The sequence below is a fragment of the Lithobates pipiens genome, unplaced genomic scaffold, assembly GCF_037356315.1.
Source record: "Lithobates pipiens isolate NorthernLeopardFrog02 unplaced genomic scaffold, aLitPip1_a1.2 Scaffold_23, whole genome shotgun sequence".
In the NCBI taxonomy this organism is placed as follows: domain Eukaryota; kingdom Metazoa; phylum Chordata; class Amphibia; order Anura; family Ranidae; genus Lithobates; species Lithobates pipiens.
Genome location: NW_027507785.1, coordinates 17,312,021 through 17,336,615, shown reverse-complemented (window position 1 = coordinate 17,336,615; position 24,595 = coordinate 17,312,021). Strand labels below are relative to the sequence as shown.

At 47.1% G+C, this 24,595-nt stretch overlaps 1 protein-coding gene across 4 annotated transcripts in view; it reads right to left on the bottom strand.

The window, feature by feature from the left end:
* The window catches only part of FAM168A (family with sequence similarity 168 member A), a 232,354-nt gene that overhangs the window by 174,610 nt on the left and 33,149 nt on the right, over window positions 1-24,595 (bottom strand). For 3 of the 4 annotated variants that reach the window (XM_077451218.1, XM_077451221.1, XM_077451219.1), the window contains exon 2: window positions 548-684. The gene's annotated coding sequence lies outside the window, so the exon portion shown is untranslated. Of the gene's footprint in view, window positions 1-547; window positions 685-20,525; window positions 20,733-24,595 lie in introns of those variants that run through there. The other variant, XM_077451220.1, reaches the window with a different exon arrangement.

The following is a 24,595-nucleotide window of genomic DNA, read 5'->3' as shown; positions in this document are numbered from 1 at the left end:
GTGCCATCAAACACTGCCACTGTGCCCATAAAACGCTGCCACTGTGCCCCAAATGTTGCCACCGTGCCCCAAATGTTGCCAACATGCCACCAGTGCTGCCACCATGCCCCAAATTCCTTCGCTTTGCTAACATACAGCTGAGTGAGAAGCGAACGCAGAGCGCTGCACCCACTTCTCACATTTTTGGGCGCCTATGGCTCTAATCGGGTGCTTCCAAAAAACCACCCCCGCCGTGTAATTGTTGTCCGGCGCCCGAAAATAGGCCAGGCACCTGAATAGGGGGTGTCAGCAGGGACCATGCAATGCATGAATCTATCTATGGTGATTAGAGCAGTGCCAGGAGAGGGGGGGGCGCTTCTGCGCCCTTTATGGACGCACCGCCACTGAGTGTTACCATTACATAATTATATCCAGTGGGGATGACAGGTTCTCTTTAAGTCCATCCATTGTAATAGAATTGGAAATATTATATCATATATATATCATTACAGCACCCTGACCCCGCACTAGGCAAGGAAAAGCAGATCTATCAGAGAAGAGGACTTACCTCTGATTACAGGCCGAGCTTCCTGGCAGATGTGGATGCAGAAGGGAAGACAGGAACCAGAGTGGAGACAACGTCTTTAGGAAAAGGTTTCAGATTGCGGTCATTGCACCAGCAGGAGACTCAGAAACACAACGATCCTGGAGGAGGAAATCAAACATCAAGGTAAGGCGATGAGAAGGAAAGCGTTACTAAGACAATACGCGCCAAACCCAACATTCTCCAACTTCAGCCATAAACAGTGAGATAAAAATGAACAGCCCATTAAAAGATCAAATAAATAGAGTCATATTTTGCTTAAAATCAAGAAAATTCACTTCATTATTCATTATTTTAGTAGATGTCCTTAGCCTGATGACCAGCATCATTCAACCCACTTCCTCCAAGCCCAGGTCATCCCAGACAGTGAAAGGAGAAGCGCACTCTGTCATTCTGCTCTCTCCTCCTATCAGCATGCTTTATATCAGCAAGTAAACTGATCAGTAGCATGCAAAACCCGGAATATTGCTGCACTCCTTGGTATCTTATTGAAGCGTTAAAATCACATAACAGGTATGACAGGAACAAGAAAGGTAAGATGTAACAAGTTCGAACCAAATCAAAAAGTAAACTGATCAGCTCTTCGTGCAGCTGCTTTCTCTCACCCTCCAGCCCTGCTGTACAGGGACTAGGGGTGCAACGGATCAAAAAACTCACGGATCGGATCTCGGATCAGAGTCACGGATCGGATCATTTTTCGGATCAGCAAATAATAATTGAATTTGCAAAAAACTGTGAAAATTCCACCACCATAAAGTCCCCACTGTAATATCCACAATCTCCCTCACTGTAATATACAGTGGTGTGAAAAAGTGTTTGCCCCCTTCCTCATTTCCTGTTCCTTTGCATGTTTGTCACACTTAAGTGTTTCGGAACATCAAACCAATTTAAACAATAGTCAAGGACAACACAAGTAAACACAAAATGCAATTTGTAAATGAAGGTGTTTATTATTAAAGGTGAAAAAAAATCCAAACCATCATGGCCCTGTGTGAAAAAGTGATTGCCCCCTAAACCTAATAACTGGTTGGGCCACCCTTAGCAGCAACAACTGCAACCAAGCATTTGCGATAACGTGCAATGAGGCTTTTACAGCGTCCTGGAGGAATTTTGGCCCACTCATCTTTGCAGAATTGTCCTAATTCAGTTACATTAGAGGGTTTTCGAGCATGAACGGCCTTTTTAAGGTCATACCACAACATCTCAATAGGATTCAGGTCAGGACTTTGGCTAGGCCACTCCAAAGTCTTCATTTTGTTTTTCTTCAGCCATTCGGTGGTGGACTTGCTGGTGTGTTTAGGATCATTGTCCTGCTGCAGAACCCAAGTTCGTTTCAGCTTGAGTACACCAACAGATGGTCGGACATTCTCCTTCAGGATCTCTTGGTAGACAGCAGAATTCATAGTTCCTTTTATCACGGCAAGTCTTCCAGGTCCTGAAGCAGCAAAACAGCCCCAGACCATCACACTACCACCACCATATTTTACTGTTGGTATAATGTTCTTTTTATGAAATGCAGTGTTCCTTCTACGCCAGATATACTTGGACACACACCTTCCAAAGAGTTCCACTTTTGTCTCATCGGTCCACAGAATGTTGTCCCAAAAGTCTTGGGGATCATCAAGATGTGTTGTGGAGAAATTGAGACGAGCTTTGATGTTCTTTTTGCTCAGCAGTGGTTTTCTCCTTGGAACTCTGCCATGCAGGCCATTTTTGCCCAGTCTTTTCCTGATGGTGGAGGCATGAACGCTGACCTTAACTGAGGCAAGTGAGGCCTGCAGTTCCTTGGACGTTGTTGTGGGGTCTTTTGTGACCTCTTGGATGAGTGGTCGCTGTGCTCTTGGGGTAATTTTGGGCGGCCGGCCACTCCTGGGAAGGTTCACCACTGTTCCATGTCTTCGCCATTTGTGGATAATGGCTCTCACTGTGGTTCGCTGGATTCCCAAAGCTTTGGAAATGGCTTTATAACCCTTTCCAGACTGATAGATCTCAATTACTTTCTTTCTCAATTGTTCCTGAATTTCTTTGGGTCTCGGCATGATGTGTAGCTTTTAAGGATCTTCTGGTGGACCTTACTGTGTCAAGCAGCTCCTATTTAAGTGATGCCTTGATTGTGAACAGGTGTGGCAATAATCAGGCCTGGGTGTGGCTAGAGAAATTGAACTCAGGTGTGGACAACCACAGTTATAGTATGTTTTAACAAGGGGGGCAATCACTTTTTCACACAGGGCCATGATGGTTTGAATTTTTTTTCTCCTTTAATAATAAACACCTTCATTTACAAATTGCATTTTGTGTTTACTTGTGTTGTCCTTGACTATTGTTTAAATTGGTTTGATGTTCCGAAACACTTAAGTGTGACAAACATGCAAAGGAACAGGAAATGAGGAAGGGGGCAAACACTTTTTCACACCACTGTACATCTCTCCCACTGCAATATACATCTCTCCCACTGTAATATACATCTCTCCCACTGTAATATCCACAATCTCTCCAACTGTAATATTGGCTGGGTATGGCTGGGTATTACCGAGTATTGCAGAGTATGGCTAGGTATGACAGAGTATTGGCAGAGTATGGCAGAGTATGGCTGGGTATGGCAGGGTATGGCTGGGTATGGCTGGATATGGCAGAGTATTGGCTGGGTATTACAGAGTATTGGCAGGGTATTGCAGAGTATTGGCAGGGTATTGCAGAGTATTGGCAGGGTATTGCAGAGTATTGACAGAGTATTGGCAGGGTATGGCTGGGTATGGCTGGGTATGGCAGAGTATTGGCTGGGTATTGCAGAGTATTGGCATGGTATGGCAGGGTATTGCAGAGTATTGGCAGGGTATTGCAGAGTATTGGCAGAGTATTGGCAGGGTATTGCAGAGTATTGGAAGAGTATTGGCAGGGTATTGGCAGAGTATTGGCCGGGTATTGGCAGAGTATTGGCAGGGTATTGGCAGAGTATGGCAGGGTATTAGCAGGGTATGGCTGGGTATGGCAGAGTATTGACTGGGTATTGCAGAGTATGGCAGGGTATTGCAGAGTATTGGCATGGTATGGCAGGGTATTGGCATGGTATGGCAGGGTATTGCAGAGTATTGTCAGGGTATGGCAGGGTATTGCAGAGTATTGCAGAGTATTGGCAGGGTATGGCAGGGTATTGCAGAGTATTGGCAGGGTATGGCAGGGTATTGCAAAGTATTGGCAGGGTATTGCAGAGTATTGGCAGAGTATTGGCTGGGTATTGCAGAGTATTGGCAGGGTATTGGCTGGGTATTGGCAGAGTATGGAGGGATGACTGTGACTGCAATTGTCACAGAGCTGCTGCCATACGATTTCTCCCCTCCACTGTACAGATCTGTACACAGAGGGGAGAGAGGAACCGACGTCATGACACGATGCCGGTTTGTTTACAAATGATTGCTCCGTCATTTGACAGAGCGATCACATTGTAAACGGCCGCCGGGTGTACAAAGATGGCTACCGCTCCGGAGCTAGACCGAAGCTGCGGCCTTTCCTAAGGCAGAAGCCACGGATCTCGGCGTGTGCTGATCCGAACAGGGTGACCCGTTCGGATCACGGATCGGTGACGATCCTTTGCACCTCTAACAGGGACTGCAAGAGGCTGATACCAGGCCAAGTTCAGGTGCTTACATTGCATGCATGGAAATAATATATTAAGGCCCCATTCACACCTGAGCGTAGCGTTTTTGAGCCTTTTTGCCGGCGTTTTGTCGCGCGTATTTGTGCGTTTGCATACAGCGTTTTCTGGCGTTTTTGAGCTTTGGCGTTTTTTTTGTTTTTTTTTAGCGAATAGTAAAAATTATCATCTGTTTCATCATTTGTTGCTAAGTTTTTAGATTTTGTCATCTGCTTACTGCTCCAAAACGCCCAAATCTGCCCGATTTAAGCGTCAAAAAAGGGTCCAGAACTTGTTTGAGCTTCAGGCGACTTGGAGTGGAGATGTGAACCATATCCATTGAGAACAATAGATTTTTTCCCCTCAAGCGTTTTGTAGCTTCAGGATTCAAGCTACAAAACGTTCAGGTTTGAATGGGGCTGGAGGGGAAAAAAAAAATATTATTCTCTATGGAGATGGTTCACATCTCCACTCCAAAGCGCCTGAAGCCAGAAACTCCAAAACGCCTGAAGCTCAAACAAGTTCTGGAACTTTTTTTTTTTTTTTGGCAGATTTGGGCGTTTTTCTGCTTTTTACATTGGTGACCTTTTGACCTGTACAAAATTGTGGTAAAATCGCAGCAAAAAACGCGGTAAAAAGCAACAATTTTTTTGCCTGAAAACCATACCTTAGAGATGATTACAGAGCTGCATTAAAAGAGAAGCATTGCTTTTTTTTTATTTTATTTTTTTACCACTTCCATACCGGGCCAATTCTGACACTTTTCTCCTACATGTAAAAAACATATTTTTTTTTTTTTTTTGGCTAGAAAATCACTCAGAACCCCCAAACATTATACATGTTTTTTTTAGCAGAGAACCTAGGGAATAAAATGGTGGTTGTTGCAATTTTTTATGTCACACGGTATTTGCAGTAAAGTTGGCCTAATTCTTGTGTATAATGTGAAAGATGATGTTACACCGAGTAAATAGATACCCGACATGTCACACTTTAAAATTGTGCACCATTGTGAAATGGCACCAAACTTGGGTACTTAAAATTCTCCATAGGCGGCGTTTTAAAAATGTTTACAGGTTACCTGTTTAGAGTTACAGAGGAGGTCTATGACTAGAATTATTGCTCTTGCTCTAACGTTAACGGTTATACCTCACTTGTGGTTTGAACGCCGTTTACTTATGCGGGTACGAGGTATGTATGTGTTTGTTTGTGCATGCGAGCACACTGGGACGGAGGCACTTTACTTTTTTTTTTTTTTTTTTACCTTCTCCCTTTAATTTTCTTTTTTTTACCACTTTTATTCCTATTACAAGGAATGTAAACATCCCTTGTAATAGGAATAGGGCATGACAGGTCCTCTTTACAGCAAAATCTGAGGTCTATAAGTCCCCACATCTCTCCTCTAGGCCGGAAAACTTGAAAAAAAAATATAATTTAAAAAAAAAAAATGATCTTGGCTTCCCAGCTGAGGCGCCGGCAATGTTTACATCTGCCGAGGCAGAAAGAGACGTCATAACGTCGCGCCCAGCCTCCAAAGGTCATAGAGCTTGCTGGGGACCATCTGGTCTGCGGTATTCTCTATGGAAAATGGCCACCGTCGGCCGAATCATTCTCCGGCTCGCTGATTGCACGGGCTCGCAGGTAGAAGCACCAGAGGGTGGCGGGAGGGGGGTGCCACTATGATTGTTTTTACGTGACAGGGAATCGCCCAGCATTCTGATTTAACCACTTAAACTCCAGGATGTCATAGGACGTCCACCTAAGGAGAAATGGTTAAGAATCATACTTACCTAGGTGGATAAATAGCCGCTAGGATGGCTTTTACATTAGAGGGAATTGCCGGCTGAAAACAAATGATATCTGGAGGATGCCTGTAGCTTCAGGCATCATCCAGATATCACCACTTCAACCTAAGAACATCATATGAAGGCCTACGGGTGAGAAGTGATTAACCACTTGCCGCCCGCCATATAGCAAAATGACGGTGACAAAGTGGTTGTAATATCCTGACCGGACGTCATATGACGTGATCAGGATATTAAGCCGCTGCGCGCCCCCCCGGGGGCGTGCATCGCGGCGATCGTTGTTGCGGGGTGTCAGTCTGACACCCGGCAACTACTATCTCGGTAAAGAGTCTCAGACGGAGACTCTTTACCACGTGATCAGGCGTGTCCAATCACGGCTGATCACAGTGTAAATAGGAAGAGCCGGTGATCGGCTTTTCCTCACTCGCGTCTGTCAGACACAAGTAGAGGAGAGCCGATCGGCTGCTATTCTGACAGGGGGGGGCTGTGCTGATCGATTATCAGCACAGCCCCCCCAAGGATGCCCACACTGGACCACCAGGGACGCCACCAGACCACCAGGAGATGCCCAGGACCAGGTATGCCCCCTAGACCACCAGGGATGCCAGCCAGTGCCCATAATGAATGCCAATCAGTGCCCATAATAGATGCCAATCAGTGCCCACAATGGGCATCACTGATTGGCATGCATTATTGTTTGGCACTGATTGGCATCCATCCCTACAAAACTTTAAATTACAATGCTGTCTATCAGTGCCCATCCATGCCGCCTATCAGTGCCCATCCTAGCGGCCTATCAGTGCCCATCCGTGCCGCCTATCCATGCCCATCCGTGCCGCCTATCCATGCCCATCCGTGCTGCCTATCCATGCCCATTTGTGCCACCTATCCATGCCGCCCATCCATGCCAATCCGTGCCACCTATCCATGACAATCCATGCCACCTATCAGTGCCTATTTGTGCCACCTATCAGTGTCTATCTGTGTCGCATATCAGTGCCACTTCATTGGTGCCACCTCATTGGTGCCCATCAGTGCCGCCTTATCAGTGCCCGTCACTGCAGCCATGTCAGTGCCCATCAGTGAAGGAGAAAACTTACCTATTTACAAAGTTTTGTAACTGAAACAAAAAAAAAACATGTTTTTTTTTTTTCAAGATTTTCAGTCTTTTTTTATTTGTTTAGCAGAAAATAAAAATCCTAGAGGCGATCAAATACCACCAAAAGAAAGCTCTATTTGTGGGAACAAAATGATAACAATTTAGTTTGGGTACGGTGTAGCATGACCGCGCAATTGTCATTCAAAGTGCGACAGCGCTGAAAGCTCAAAATTGGTCTGGGTAGGAAGGTGTATAAGTGCCCGGTATTGAAGTGGTTAAATAATGCATTGCTAAAACGTGCCAATCAAGAATTTCCATGCATTTCTATAGAAGAAAAAAAAAAATCGCTTCAAGAACACACCAATCTACCTGATTAGAGCCACACAAAAAAATCTCCAGAACTTTTTGGAGCTTCAAGCGACTTGTAGTGGAGATGGGAACCATCACCATAGAGAACTATTGATTTATTTTTTTTCTCCTCCAACGCTTTGGAGCTTCGAGCTTCAAGCTGAGGTGTGAATGAGGCCTATCAGAAACTCATGCTGCAGATCGCATATCCCAGATGACACCGTCGGAGGTTTGTGTACCGAGTACCCATCGTGTCAGGAAGGTAGGTCTTTCTTTTTTCTATCAAGCTGTTCCCGGGCAGCACAGACAGTTCTCATCTCAGATCCTATGACCCACGGGGCTCGCTGTTCCTCACATCACATAGAGCTGCCCCACCACTCATCCCTCTATTCCAAAAATAAATAAAGCCCACAAACGTTGGGTGAAGGATGAGCGTTTCCTCCACACATCTCCCCTAACCTGCCCTTGACCCAAAATATAAACGCGGTCTCAATGTGCTTTGGCAAGCTATAAATACATAAAGGAGCACAGAGGAGGGTCTTCCCCATGGAGTAACCGGAAGATACAAGATTACATAAGGCAGCTTTTACATCATGTGTGCCCTCTATAATGCTTAAAGGCGTATTAACCACTTGCCTGCTGGGCACTTTCACCCCCTCGTCCTGTCCAGGCCAATTTTCAGCTTTCAGCGCTGTCGCACTCTGGATGACAACTGCGCCCTCATGCAACACTGTACCCTTGTGAAATTGTTATCATTTCTTTTTACACAAATAGAGCTTTCTTTTGGTGATATTTAATCATTTGGTTTTTTTTTTATTCTTTGCTAAATAAACAAATAAATCCAAAAAAATTAAAACTAAAACTTTTTCATAGTGTGTTATACAATTTTGCAAACAGGTCATTTTTCTCCTTCACTGATGGGCACTGATGAGCATTAATGGGCACCGATCAAGTGGCATTAATGGGCACTGATGAGGCAGCATTGATGGGCATTGATAGGGAGCATTAATGGGCACTGATGAGGCAGTACTGATAAGCATTAATAGGCACCGATAAGGCAGCATTAATGGGCACTGATGGGCATGGATGAGGCGGCACTGGTGAGGGAGCATTGATGGGCACTGACGAGGCGGAACTGATGAGAGGCACTGATAAGGCGGCATTGATGGACACTGACGAGGTGGCACTGGTAGGCACTGATGAGGATGCACTGGTGGGCATTGATGAGGCGGCATTAATGGGCACTGATGAGACGGCACTGATGAGGAGGCACCGGAGGGCACTGATGAGGCGGGCATTGATAGGTGGCACTGATGGGGACTGGTAGGCGGCACTGGTGGGCACTGATGAGGCGGCATTGATGGCCATTGATAGGTGGCACCGATGAGGACTGGTAGGTGGCACTGGTGGGCACTGATGAGGTGGCAAAGATGGCCACTGATAGGTGGCACCGATGGGGACTGGTAGGCGGCACTGGTGGGCACTTTTGGGACTGCACTGATAATCTGTGCCCTGATTATCAGTGTACATGTCCCTTTTTAGATAAACCAGTTATCGGCTCTCTTCTCCGATCCTCACGCTGTCAGCATGAGGAAATGAGTGCTGATAACCAACTTCTGTTTACATCCATGATCAGCTGTGATTAGACAAAGCTGATCACATGATAAAGAGCCGCTGTGATCAGCAGTGTCCTCCCGTGATCACAGAAGGACGTCGTAGGATGGCGTCCCAGAACTAGCTGGCCGCGCTGTAGTCATTATTCGGCGCGGTCGGCAAGTGGTTAAACCCAAAAGCTAACATTTAGTACACTGCAGCTTACCAATTCTTAGATGCGACAGCTGCATTTTCTTCTTAAGGGCTTTTTTTTTTTCATCTTCAGTTATGTCGAGACAAATCCTTTACCACTCACAGTGGTGCTTACAATGGTCAGCTTTTTTTTTTTTTATCCCAAAAGGAAAAAAAAACAGTTTGCTGTAACTGCAGTGTGAGTTGGGAGTTTTGTCTTTAATTTGTTAGTGTAAATAAATCTGCTAGTCCATCTAACGTTCCCCTCCCCCCAGACTGACAATGCAGCTGTCTGCTGTGCCCCCTTTACTCTTTCATCCAGAGTGGGGGCACTCTAACACAGGAGGCGGGTTAATGACCAGATCACCAGGTGAAAACAGAGAGGGGGCAAAAAAAAGGTCTAAAAAAAATAAAACAAATGCAACCACCGCATCTAATGATTGGTAAGCTGCAATATATTCCATTTTTATTTTTGGGTGTGATACTGCCTTAAAGAGAACCCGTCAGTGATTCTAATCCTTTAAAAATAACTGTGCTTGAGTGAGACGCTACAAGGGGCTATACAGGCAGAAAACCCAGCTCTGAGCACCCCTCTGATACTGGTTTCACTGGCCCAATTGCTATGTAATTGGGTATAAACCCCACCCCCTGCAGCTAAACCCCACCCACCACCCCCCCTGTACAATAGCCACACGTTAATGGCTAGTAAGGACACGGTCACTGGACAGGTGGTGATGGTAATTGGGGCTTAGCCCTTGTGGGTTTACTTATCTAAGTAGTAGGGACCTTCAAGCAGAACTTTTAGGGAAGTATTCTCTTGCCTCCTCACCCCTCCCTTCCTTACACACTGGGCAAAAAAAAAAAAAAATGAACTTTACCCTTTTTGTTTTTATTCCAAAATATCAGCCTAGCGGGATGAAACAGCGCGGCCCGATGTCTGCGAAGGAATTCTGCAACTTTGCAAAAAGTGCGGGCACACTATGAGTTAAAGTGGATGTAAAATCTGGCCTGGGCACATCTATCTGTAGTGTTTACTTATCTCTCTCCAAAGCCCTAAGTCCTGTGTCTTTCTGCTGCTCCGTTCTTCTATTATCAGCATAAGTTAAGGGTGATTATAGGGAGATTGAGGGAAGGTGATTAGAGGGAGATTAGCAGAGAGCTTGTCTATTCATAGCACAGCTCTGCATGTTTCTCCATTCCTCTGCCATGTGAAATGGGGGGTATGTGTCTTTCCTCCAATCAGCTCTAACACAGTGTATACCCCAGTAGGGGTCGACCAATATCGTTTTTTCAGGACCGATACAGATTTTCGCGGCTGCTTTAAAGGCGAATAGCTGATATCAGGTGCCAATATTCAATTTAAATATAGATTTAAAGTTTTTATTTTTACACTGCCTTTTACATTTTTTTTTTATTACTTTTATTGCTGTCACAAGTATTCTAAACATCCCTTGTGACAGTAATAGGCAGTGACAGGTACTCTTCATAAGACCCCGAACCCCTCCACTGCACTTAAAGTGGAGGTTCACACAAAAATTGAGCCTCTGCTTTTCTTAACCCTCCCCCCCTCCGGTGTCACATTTGGCACCTTTCAGGGGGGAGGGGGGTGCGGATACCTGTCTAAGACAGGTATTTGCACCCACTTCTGGGGATATAGACTCCCACGGGAGTCTATGCCTCTTCCAGTTCCGCACACGGGTCCCAGAGACAGCACGGACCAATTAGATTGCGCTGCGAGGCTCGTGCATGCGCAGTAGGGAACCAGGAAGTGAAGCCGCAAGGCTTCGTTTCCGGATTCCCATAGTGAAAATGGCGGCAGCAGCATCCGGGGACTGAGGGGCGGTTGGGTCTCGGGTGCCGACATCGCTGGATCCTGTGACAGGTGATTGTCCTTATTTTAAAAGTCAGCAGGTGCAGTACTTGTAGCAGCTGCCTTTTAAAAAAAAAAAAAATTTTGCGGGTCTCCCACTTTAAATGTATTCAAAACGCCAAGATCTGCGTTTTTGAATACTTTCTATTTTTTTTAAATGGCGCCTTTAGGATGAGAGTAGTCCGGAAGTGATCTCATAACATCGCTCCTGGGTTACTAGATCCGAGACCTAATCAGCTTTCTTCGGGTCTCTGGCCAACCGGTGGACATGCCAGCAGGTCGCTCTGGCCTCTCGCTGGGATGGCAGACCCGGGCTGAGCGGCGGAAGGTGGCGGGGGTCTCCCCTCCCGCTACTTGTGATAACGACCGAGCGGCAGCTTAGCCGCATCGGTTGATATTACAAGAAAGCGGACCGTCCGCTCTAAAGAACGGTACTGGGGTGAAGCCTGCAGCCATCACCCCGTTACAACCACTTGAAGCAATATCGGTAGGCTTGTTACCCGATAACCCATTACACAGATTCTTCAAAAAAGCGAATATCGGCCACCGATAATCGGTCGACCCCTAATAACCCGACACACCTCCCACTGCTGAAACAGGAAGAAAATTTTCTAACACGATGTGCACTTTCTAAAGAATATAGAAAGGGAAAGACAGCAGATATACATGTAGAACTTATATAGGGAGATTTGTTTCATCTCTGTGTATCATCTGAGGATGTTCACTTCACTGAGTATATGTGAGGGTTTACAACCACTTTAAGTCCAACTATCTCTATGTCAGCTGTGAGAGGAGAGAACATACACAGAGCTGCTATGCCCACCCCTCCCTTCTGCTGCCCATTCACAGAAGCCTTTGTATTTTAGGAATAAGTACATAATACAAAGGCTTCTGTGAATGGGCAGAAGGAGGGGAGTAACCGGCACAGCAGTTCCAATTATGCTTCTAAAATCTCAGCCTAGGAAAGGATAACATAGTGCAGCCCGATGTATGTGAAGGAGGTCAGCAACTTAGCAAAAAGCGCAGGCACACTATGAGTTAAAGAGGAAGTAAACCCTGATGAGTTTACTTCCTCTTTCATTCCCTGTAAAGGCAAAGCATAATGGACTACTATGCATCGCATAGTAGTCCATTATGTGTCACTTACCTGACACAGGAGCCAGCGAAGTCACCGCTGTCCCCTGTAGTTCCGAGCGTCCATCTTCTTGGTGGGTCTCCGTGGGTCTCGCTGCTCCGGTGCTGTGATTCGCCGGAGCAGCGATGACGTCACTCCCGCGCATGCGCACGGGAGCCGAGACTCACGGCATTGCCGTCATCGACGATGCCCCGCTCAGTGCGCCTGCGCGCCACTGTCTACGGCGCATGCGCCGTAGATAGCGGTGCCCGTCTTCGGGCAAATATCTCCTAAACCGTATAGGTTTGGGAGATATTTCTTGGACCTACAGGTAAGCCTTAATCTAGGCTTACCTGTAGGTCAAAGTGGTTTGTAAGGGTTTACAACCACTTTAAGTCTAATTAGGTGAATGTAACTTCTGGGACTTATCTTAATGTCGGCTGTGAGAGGAGAGAAAACACACAGAGCTGCTAAGCCTTTCCCTTCTGCTGCAAATTCACAGAAGCCTTTGTATTTTATGAATAAGTTCACGATACAAAGACTTCTATGAATGGGCAGAAGAAGGGAAGGGAGATTTGTTTCATCTCTGTGTATCATCTGAGGCTGTTCACTTATTCACTTGTTCACTGAGTATATGTGAGGATTTGCTTCCACTTTAAGTCCAATTATCTTTATGTGGGCTGTGAGAGGAGAGAAAACACACAGAGCTGCTATGCCTGCCCCTTCCCTTCTGCTGCCCATTCACCAGAAGCCTTTGTATTTTATGAATGGGTTCACATGATATAGAGGCTTCTATGAATGGGCAGAAGAAGGGAAGGGGAGGGAACGGCACAGCAGTTCTAATTAAACAAAACAAATATGCCCCCCCCCCATGCATATATAATTGCACTCTATACAAAGAAATTAAGAACATACATACTGATCAAAGGATCCCCTCTACATGTATATCCAAGAAGTCATAGAAAAGACTGTACACCCACTTTTATTTCTGCTCCTCGATACAATGCAGTGCAATCCTTTGTCTGCAGAGCCCCCGATGTCTGCACATACTTCAGATGCCGTGCGCAGATTACAGCGAAGGAATTTTGGGACCTTGTTCAGAGTAATTGTTTAAAGATGTTTCTCTTATGGCGTAGCCACATTACAGAGGACACGCCCATGTCTTGCTGACAGAGGAGCAGGCCTCATCCCCCCATTCAGGAGATGCAGCAGGCACAGCGTGCTGCCAATTTATCCATCTGCTAATGGCTTTCAGAAGGAGCCGCTTCGCCTACACCAGACGTACAGGAGGATGGCAGCGCTCCCCGACAGCTCTGCACAAAGTCGGCAACCTCTGCCGTGTCCTGACAATCAGACGTCTTGCCTTCCAGACAAGTCTAAGCCAGTGAAAACTACAATCCTCATTTGCGCCTCGTTCACACGGGTGCGAGAGCCGCGTTTGCCCGTAAGGGGATGCATGGGTGTTCTGTATATCTGTCAGAGAAGTGCTGGCCATGACATTACTGGTGCTCAAGGGCAGACGCTAATATGCATGTGTAGGCGTGATCCTGCAAGTGCACACCCTGTCAGGCACACAAATGTGCGCACAAATATTTAAACGTTGGCACCCAAATTCCATATATAAGTGCAGCAGGTTCACTAGTGCTCTGCAGCTTGTACCCTGTATAGCTGTTCCTGGGATCCTTATCAGATTCCTGTGTTTGACCCGGCTTCCTCTGACTACGCTTGCTATCCATTATCCTGACCCCGGCTTGCCTTGTTGACTTTGCCTAATCTCTCCACTGCTTGATGTCCTGTTGCCAAACCTTGCCTGCATCCTGGCCATTCTTTGCCCGTTGTCCATGCCTGCATCTGATCGTCTGTTACCAACCCGGCTTGTCTGAACACGCATCACGTGTCTCTTCTGCTCTGCATGCACCTGCCTGGTCTCTGCTGCCATCAGCCTGGAACCTGCTGGCCTGCCATTGAACCTACTGGTCCCCCTTGGTGACACATCAACCACACGGAAGACGATCTAGGTACATGGCAGTTGAGCTTGACATGCGATGGGAAGGCTTCTCTCGTACAACCCCTGCTCAGGGACCACCGATGTTGTAACAGTGGCCATGAGAGTGTGGCAGTGTATGGGTACCTGGGTGTCTTTGACAGGTATCTCCACCCCCCTCCCCCCTGAAAGGTGCCAATTGTGACACCGGAGGGGGGGAGGGTTCCGATCAGCGGAAGTTCCACTTTAGGGTGGAACCCCGCTTTAACTGTACTTCTGTCTCGGTCTGATTTCATGGTTTCTGACAAATGTATTGGTGTCACTGGTCCCCACAAAGTGTCAGTGTCTGATTGTCTGCCGCAATATCCCAATCCCGCTATAAGTCGCTGAACGGCGCCATAACTAGTATAAAAAAAAATAGTATATTATACTAGGTTATAGTCCAGTATATACCCCATAGTTTGTAGACACTATAACTTTCACGTAAACCAAAATACGCTTATTGGAATTTTACATTGTGATTTTACATTGCGCGAGCCGAGCATTTGGCTCGTGGTTGCGGTGCAGCCCCACTGAACTCATGCCACAGCCATGATGGAAAGCAAGATTCGGGTATGGCAGCCGGCAAAACCATGACTCAGCCACTGTGTTTACCACCCCCCCACCCCCAGTAACCTGTGTTGTAGAGTCTTTAGAGTTCATTTATACTAACAGCAAGAACCTGCCGCTCCTCTGAAAAGTAAACCGTGCGCAGATGCTTTCAGCGGTGTCTGACGGGCAGTGAGAAGGCAATATGTTACCTCCTCACCACCTGTTTCAACCCCCTAAATGCTGCACTACCACGTGCACGGTCACATTCGGCGGGCAGAAACAGAGCATCATAGCAGCGGCATTTGTACACCCCCCAGCCACTGCCTTTGCCGATGAGGGGGGGGGGGGGAGTGGTAAAAAAACACAGGTCAACCACATATTTTTACCACCTCCCAACGGCTAGTGTAAATGAACCCTTAGGCCCAATTTTCACTTGTGTGACGTGCCATGTGACTTCGGACCCCAAGGTCGCATGACAAGTCACACCCCATGTTTCCCAATGAGTACCATTCATACCTGTGCAACTAAATGTGTTTGTTTAAAAATAACAAACATGTTATACTTACCTGCTCTGTGCAGTTGGTTTTGCACAGGGTAGCCCGGATCCTCCTCTTTCCGGGTCCCTCGTCGGCTTTTCTGGCTCCACCCTCCTGCTTGCTATGGGGGCACACTGAGCAGAGCCTCAGCTCCCTGTGTCCATTCAGACACGGAGTTGTGGCTTGGCCCCGCCCCCCTCTCTCCTCATTGGCTCACCGACTTTGATTGACAGCATCGGGAGCCAATGGCGCTCACTGTGTGTCTTAGCCAATCAGGAGGGAGAGTCCTGGACAGCCGAGTCTCTTGTGCAACATCGCTGGATCGAGATGGGCCTTGGCTAAGTATTAGGAGGGTTGCTGCACGCAGATTGCTTTTTATCTTAATGCATATAATGCGCTAAGATAAAAACTTCTGCCTTTACAATCACTTTAATGTTGCAGCAATAGTCCATGTACTACTTTGGTGCCGACTTTCATGCGACTTGAGGGCCATAGACTTCAATGTAAACCCTCAAAAGTAACATGAAAGTCACACTTGTGTGCGACATTGTAGCGCACGATCCCAATGACTAAGCTCCGGTGGGGGGGGGGTGAAGTGAAATGCGTTGGGGGTATGGCCTGGTTACCACTCCAGGACACCTAGATGTGTGACTTTTAGGGGCCACCCCATTGTTGTCTGAAGCGCACAATCACACTGGTCAAAGCCAGAGTCGCAACAAAATCGCACTTATCCAAGGTCGAATCAAACACACACTGAAAATTCGCAATGGAAATCAAACGATTTTGAAGTCGCACAAGCGTGAATGGACTTTTTAGGCCAGTTTCTCACTGCTGCGCTGCAGCTGCATCGCAGGTTGTACCCGTCGTTTTTTTTGTGCGGTTAACCCACGGCACACAAAAAGTCCTTTCAGAAAATACACCAAAAAACGCATGATCTAACAGAAGGTCTATTGGAAATCACGGGTACACCTGCGCAGGCCAAACTGCGGTGTGAAACCGGCCTTATTTTTCCCCAGCCCAACCATAAATGCGTCTTTCTACGATGGTTTTAGGTTGAGCTCCCCCTTAACATCCTTTCCGGAGACACGTTTCTCCCAGAAAGCAATGCGTTAAATTAACCATGAATGGAGAACAGCCATTTAATGTAGCGCAACAATTAAAAGACAACAATCGCTTGATTGAGAAATAAAAAGCCACCGGCGGAGCAGCCAATGAATAAATAATACATGGCAAAATAAAATCAAAATGTGTTAAAATGCCGGAGTCTATAAAACAAGCCGCACGACGTGAAATAATGGCAATTATACTGAAGGAAAAGGAAGATGAGAGCGTTTTAGTGATGATTGCCGAACCAGAAGACAGAGCAAGCGGTAGTCAGGAGACAATGTGCGGACAATGACACAACGCACACCAGACAGAAGGTCAAACACCAGCTGTGGGACACAATGGGCCAGGTCGCAGGGTTCTTCAGTCTATGAATGGGGGCTCTATAGTCTACTGCACGTCTTTGTACCGTTTTCTATATACATATGTGTGTGCGTCAATGTGATCATACATGTCAAGGCCGCAACTCCTTCACATATATGCCTGGAGCACTATTATTGTATTCGGCTGGCTGTGCTTAACTGCTTGCCGCACACGTAAAGCTTATGTGCCACAGCAAAGAGGGCGGGCTTTAACACCCACACATAGGCGCCAATGGATGGCGGAGGGGTTTCAACCAATCAGTCCGTCCGGCTGCCCGGGTGTAGAGACCCACTCCAACTTTGCCGTCACTCGTACATGCTCCCGCTGTCAGCACTGTATGAACCATATATAGCGGTGATGGAGAACCTCGGCACCCCAGATGTTTTGGAACTACATTTCCCATGATGCTTACCTACACTGCAGAGTGCATGAGCATCATGGGAAACATAGTTCCAAAACATCTGGGGTGCCAAGGTTCGCCATCACAGGCTTCCTCTGATTACCTTAGATGCAGGTCCAGCTTAATGCACGGGCACCCAGGTGCATGTGGGGGGCCCCTGCAGTCCCTCCCCCCCCCCAGCAGGAGGAATCACATTTGGACAGAGCATTTGATCAATGTGGCAAGTGGATGGGAAATTACTGGAATCGGTCTTCTGTGTGGTTCTCCCCGCAGCAGCTGAAAGCTGACATCCCCTCCTCCCTCCCGTCGGCTTTCAGCTGCTGCAGGGAGAACCACAAAGAAGACCAATTCCAGTCGTTTTTCCCACCTGGCGTACTGATCACCTGGCTGTGTCCCCTACTGCCTGGGCCCCCCCACTGTGTGCCCGCCATGCAACGTGCTTCCTGTTCTGAGGGCTGGTTTATACCACATGCAGTACAGTGCGTTCAAAAATGCATGACAGTAGGTTACATGCATTTCAAAAGGCAAAGTTCACACACTTGTAGTGTGTTCCAGTACAGTCAAAAAAAGCAGAACGTACTGCATTTTTTTCTGCAAGGAACTGCACTAAATTGTGACAAAATGCATCAAAAACACACTGGAACGCATCTAAACACATCAAAAATTAACTGGAACACATTACAACAAAAAATAAATAAATGAATGAGTAAAAAAAAAAAAAAAACAGGAAACTTTGGGGGAAAAACAAAAGGGGAAAAGCGCACTGGGGCACATTGAAAATGCATCAAAAACGCACCAAAAAATAAATCATAGTGCACCTGGAACGCACCCGGACTGCGTTTCTGTGGTGTGAACCGGCCCTGAATGGAAGTTTTAGTGTCTGCTCACAGACAAGATAAAAAGAACCAATAAGAGTGGCTGTGTACTTTGTGATCGCTGTGAAGCAATCACACAAAATTAAATCACAGCCCTCCAGAGTAATGCCCTATACACACAGTCGGAATTTCCGACGGAAAAGGTCAGATCGGATTACATTGTCTGAAAATCAATCCAATCGTGTGTGTGGGCTCTATCGGACTTTTTCCGTCAGAAAATTCCGATGAAAAAAATTTGAGCGCAGGATCTAAAATTTTAGACAAAAAAAAATCCGATCTGACTTTTTCCGATCGTTTGTAGAGAATTCCGACGGACAAAGTGCCACGCATTCTCAGATCAAATTACGAGACGAAAGCTATTGGTTACTAGCCTCTTTATAGTTCCGTCGTACGTGATTTATGTCACCAGTTTTGGACAAAACCCGTCGGAAAAAAATCCGACAGATTTTGTGGTCAGAATATACAGGGCATAAGTCATTTCAGTTCAGGGAGAGAAGCCCGCAGGACTGTGCAAGACTGAAGGCCGGAGCTTTAACCACTTCAAGACCGCAATATGTATACATACGTTTCAGCTTTGAAGTGGTTTACCGGGGTTATGGCTGAAGATATCAGCCATAACTTATTGTTTTGTTTTGTTTTTTAACAGCCGGGGATGGATTTCTCATGAAAGCAATCCAAGCAGCTTATAAGCCGCTGGAGCGCTTTTCAGAAGCGGCGGGAGGGGACGTCCCCGCCCTCCACCGCTTGCCGGTGTCTCTTGGACTTACCAGTTCCGCCAAATGGCCTGAGAAACAATACGACGATGCCACTGGCAAGTCACACAGGCGATCAAAGACCTCTTTGATCGCCTCTATGACCTTGGAGGACCCGAGCGACGTCATGAGGTCCAGTCCAGGGTGAAAGTAAACAATTATTTTATTTTTTTATCGTTTGCTTTTAAAAGGTAAAGAAGAGATTTCGGGTTTTCTTAACACCTGATCTTTCCACAAAGAGGATATGTCACCCTTATTTATATTACAATGGATGTTTACATTCCATGTAATATGAAAAAAATTAAAATTAAAAGGGACGTTGTGTAAAAATAAAAATATAAAAGAAAAATTGAAAGCGCCCCATCCCTCTGTGCTCACGCGCAGAAGCGAATGCATACGCATATGCATGTGAGGTATCGCTGCCAATGTTAGAGCGAGAGCTAGACTAGTGCTAGACCTCCTCTGTAACTCTAAATGGGTAACGTACACATTTTTCAAGCGTCGCCAATGGAGATTTTTAAGTACCGTAGTTTGTCGCCATTCCACAAGTGTGCGCAATTTTGACATGTTAGGTATCTATTTACGTGGCATAACATCATCTTTCACATTTTGCACAGAAAAAATGGGGTATATATTGCATTTTCTTTGTTTTTTGTTTAATTAAAGTGTATATATTTGCAAAACCACTGCGCAAATACCGTGCGACATTGAAAATTGCAATGATCACTATTTTATTCCCTAGGGTCTCTGCTAAAATAAAAATAAAAATGTATACTGTTTGGGGGTTATAAGTACTTTACTAGCCAAAAATAAATAAAAAATTACTGATTTAAACAATATCCCAGATTCTGTGTCCGCCGGGTGTGTGACCAAATGCTTAGACAGGCAATCTGATTATCCTGGCCACAGGGGAGGACGAGCCAGCTGGGCTCAAATCAAGATCATGTGACCATATGCCTAGGGCCAGTGATGGCGAACCTTGGCACCCCAGATGTTTTGGAACTACATTTCCCATGATGCTCAACTACACTGCAGAGTGCATAAGCATCAGGGGAAATGTAGTTCCAAAATATCTGGGGTGCCAAGGTTCGCCATCACTGGCCTAGGCACTGGGTCACATGATGAAGCACCTGGAAACTTGCATCAGCAGATTCCTAAAGAGCTTGCGCTACAATCTTTTTTTTTTATTATTTTGAAAAGTCAGCGGCTAACGCGATACATTAGCGGTTTCCGAAGCATTAGTACTTCAGGACGCCTGTAAGCTCTTATGGCTTGGGGGGCTAGTTGGGTAGTAGAGGAAGGGTGACAGGTTCCCTTCCCTTTAATCAGACAGTTGTTCTACAAGGTGCACAAACCACGAAGACGATTCGGAAAGGACGCTTATTTATTCCCTCCCCCCCCCCCCCCCAACGCAGTTTGCATATTCATTGGCCGGAATAGCTGAATGCCGCCGGGAACAAGGCGAAATGATTTTGTACATGTGCAGCAATCTGCAAACACACCGCTTGTCAATCTCATCATCGGCAACACGCGGCAGCTGCGGAATACCAAATGGGTTTCCTCGCCTTGCGCGATGGCTGCCTTAATTATCTCCAGCACTACAGGTATCCGGATAACAAGGGCGCCGCCGCCACACAAACATCTGCGCAGAGGTCGGGGGGGGAAATAAAAATATATATAAATCTCACCGCACTGGGCTCTGCATTCAGCCTGGGTCTGGTGCGAGATGACGAGCGTCCTTCCTGCACAATGGGCCGCAGTGAAGTTGCCCATTTTCTATGCGGCTTTGTTAAGCGTCACAGCAGGTCCGTGGTGAGAGGAGGAAAGGAGGTGATAAAAGAAGAACAAAAGAGCTTTGGGCTCACAGAGGTACAATCACTGCACGCTCCCCCTGGTAATCCTCTGTCCTTTCCGACACACAATGCCCAGACGGGAATAAAGAGAACATCCTGGGCATTGGACAACATAGGTCTGTAATAGCCTGCTCATAGGGAGGAGGCTGCATTCCATGCCCTGGGGGTGGGTGGGGGGGGGGGGATCAGCTCCTTAAGCCTGCTTGAATGGAGCCTACTGATGAGTATTCTGATCTGTTGATGAGTCCTAAAATGCATCAACGCCACCTAAACATGCTACACAAGGAGGGCTCATTTACACCACAGCAACACACCGCTCTACCTGCATTGGTCCTGAATGGGCCACCAAAGCTATTCAAACTGGAGAACCATAGACCACAAAGGAGACCACTCACCTGCTCCTTCTGGGTCACCGCTATGCTGACCGTAATATCTACAGCAGTGATTCTCAACCAGGGTTCCATGAAACCCTAGGGTTCCTCCAGAGGTTGTAGGGGTTCCTTCAGCATTGGGCCATTTCTGCCTCTAAAATAAGTTCCCACTCACACCATTGATCTTTTTAGCTATCTGTAAGGAGGTAATTCTTCCCACTGACCACAAGTGTAAGGACCATTCTTCCCACTGACCACAAGTGTAAGGACCAATCTTCCCACTGACCACAAGTGTAAGGGCCATTCTTCCCACTGACCACAAGTGTGAGGACCATTCTTCCCACTGACCACAAGTGTAAGGACCATTCATCCCACTGACCACAAGTGTAAGGGCCATTCTTCCCACTGACCACAAGTGTAAGGGCCATTCTTCCCAATGACCACAAGTGTAAGGGCCATTCTTCCCACTGACCACAAGTGTAAGGGCCATTCTTCCCACTGACCACAAGTGTAAGGACCATTCTTCCCAATGACCACAAGTGTAAGAGCCATTCTTCCCAATGACCACAAGTGTGAGGACCATTCTTCCCACTGACCACAAATGTAAGGGCCATTCTTCCCACTGACCACAAGTGTAAGGGCCATTCTTCCCAATGACCACAAGTGTAAGGACCATTCTTCCCACTGACCACAAGTGTAAGGACCATTCTTCCCACTGACCACAAGTGTAAGGACCATTCATCCCACTGACCACAAGTGTAAGGGCCATTCTTCCCACTGACCACAAGTGTAAGGGCCATTCTTCCCAATGACCACAAGTGTAAGGGCCATTCTTCCCACTGACCACAAGTGTAAGGGCCATTCTTCCCACTGACCACAAGTGTAAGGACCATTCTTCCCAATGACCACAAGTGTAAGAGCCATTCTTCCCAATGACCACAAGTGTAAGGGCCATTCTTCCCACTGACCACAAGTGTAAGGACCATTCTTCCCAATGACCACAAGTGTAAGAGCCATTCTTCCCAATGACCACAAGTGTGAGGACCATTCTTCCCACTGACCACAAATGTAAGGGCCATTCTTCCCACTGACCACAAGTGTAAGGGCCATTCTTCCCAATGACCACAAGTGTAAGGGCCATTCTTCCCACTGACCACAAATGTAAGGGCCATTCTTCCCACTGACCACAAGTGTAAGGGCCATTCTTCCCAATGACCACAAGTGTAAGAGCCATTCTTCCCAATGACCACAAGTGTAAGAGCCATTCTTCCCAATGACCACAAGTGTGAGGACCATTCTTCCCACTGACCACAAATGTAAGGGCCATTCTTCCCACTGACCACAAGTGTAAGGGCCATTCTTCCCACTGACCACAAGTGTAAGGGCCATTGTTCCCACTGACCACAAGTGTAAGGGCCATTCTTCCCAATGACCACAAGTGTGAGGACCATTCTTCCCACTGACCACAAGTTTAAGGGCCATTCTTCCCACTGACCACAAGTGTAAGGACCAATCTTCCCACTGACCACAAGTGTAAGGGCCATTCTTCCCACTGACCACAAGTGTGAGGACCATTCTTCCCACTGACCACAAGTGTAAGGACCATTCATCCCACTGACCACAAGTGTAAGGGCCATTCTTCCCACTGACCACAAGTGTAAGGGCCATTCTTCCCAATGACCACAAGTGTAAGGGCCATTCTTCCCACTGACCACAAGTGTAAGGGCCATTCTTCCCACTGACCACAAGTGTAAGGACCATTCTTCCCAATGACCACAAGTGTAAGAGCCATTCTTCCCAATGACCACAAGTGTGAGGACCATTCTTCCCACTGACCACAAATGTAAGGGCCATTCTTCCCACTGACCACAAGTGTAAGGGCCATTCTTCCCAATGACCACAAGTGTAAGGACCATTCTTCCCACTGACCACAAGTGTAAGGACCATTCTTCCCACTGACCACAAGTGTAAGGACCATTCATCCCACTGACCACAAGTGTAAGGGCCATTCTTCCCACTGACCACAAGTGTAAGGGCCATTCTTCCCAATGACCACAAGTGTAAGGGCCATTCTTCCCACTGACCACAAGTGTAAGGGCCATTCTTCCCACTGACCACAAGTGTAAGGACCATTCTTCCCAATGACCACAAGTGTAAGAGCCATTCTTCCCAATGACCACAAGTGTAAGGGCCATTCTTCCCACTGACCACAAGTGTAAGGACCATTCTTCCCAATGACCACAAGTGTAAGAGCCATTCTTCCCAATGACCACAAGTGTGAGGACCATTCTTCCCACTGACCACAAATGTAAGGGCCATTCTTCCCACTGACCACAAGTGTAAGGGCCATTCTTCCCAATGACCACAAGTGTAAGGGCCATTCTTCCCACTGACCACAAGTGTAAGGGCCATTCTTCCCACTGACCACAAGTGTAAGGGCCATTCTTCCCAATGACCACAAGTGTAAGAGCCATTCTTCCCAATGACCACAAGTGTAAGAGCCATTCTTCCCAATGACCACAAGTGTGAGGACCATTCTTCCCACTGACCACAAATGTAAGGGCCATTCTTCCCACTGACCACAAGTGTAAGGGCCATTGTTCCCACTGACCACAAGTGTAAGGGCCATTCTTCCCAATGACCACAAGTGTGAGGACCATTCTTCCCACTGACCACAAGTTTAAGGGCCATTCTTCCCACTGACCACAAGTTTAAGGGCCATTCTTCCCACTGACCACAAGTGTAAGGACCATTCTTCCCACTGACCACAAGTGTAAGGACCATTCTTCCCACTGACCATCACACTAATGTATCATGAGCTTTAGATTTCCAATTTTTTAGCAGGGGTTCCCCGAGACCGGAGGACTATTTCAAGGGTTCCTCTGTGTTGAAAAGGTTGAGAAAGGCTGAACTACAGTATCTCCCTCACCATGGGGAGACCTCCTGCAGGGAGTGACCCCATACAAGCAGGAGGGTACGCTCTTAGGCCCCATTCAAACCAGAGCATTTTGTAGCTCAAAGCTCAGAAACACCCAGAATCCAAAATCCAATGGTTTACAATTTTATTTCTTGACACGTGTGCCTAGTGCCGGGATCTCCAAACTACGACCTGTGGTGGATGCTGTGAGATTTTTTTAAGGCCCTCCGTGACTCTGATGTACGGGGAAGAGGGGGGGCCGTCTGTGGTGGGGATCCTGATGTATGAGGAGTGGGGACCCTGATGTATGAGGAGTGGAGAGCGGGCAGTGGTGGGCTCTGGTGGGGACACTGATGTATGAGGAGTGGGAACGGGCAGTGGTGGGCTCTGGTGGGGACCCTGATGTATGAGGAGTGGGCAGTGGTGGACTCTGGTGGGGACCCTGATGTATGAGGAGTGGGCAGTGGTGGGCTCTGGTGGGGACCCTGATGTATGAGGAGTGGGCAGTGGTGGGCTCTGGTGGGGACCCTGATGTATGAGGAGTGGGGAGTAGGCAGTGGTGGACTCTGGTGGGGACCCTGATGTATGAGGAGTGGGGAGTGGGCAGTGGTGGGGAC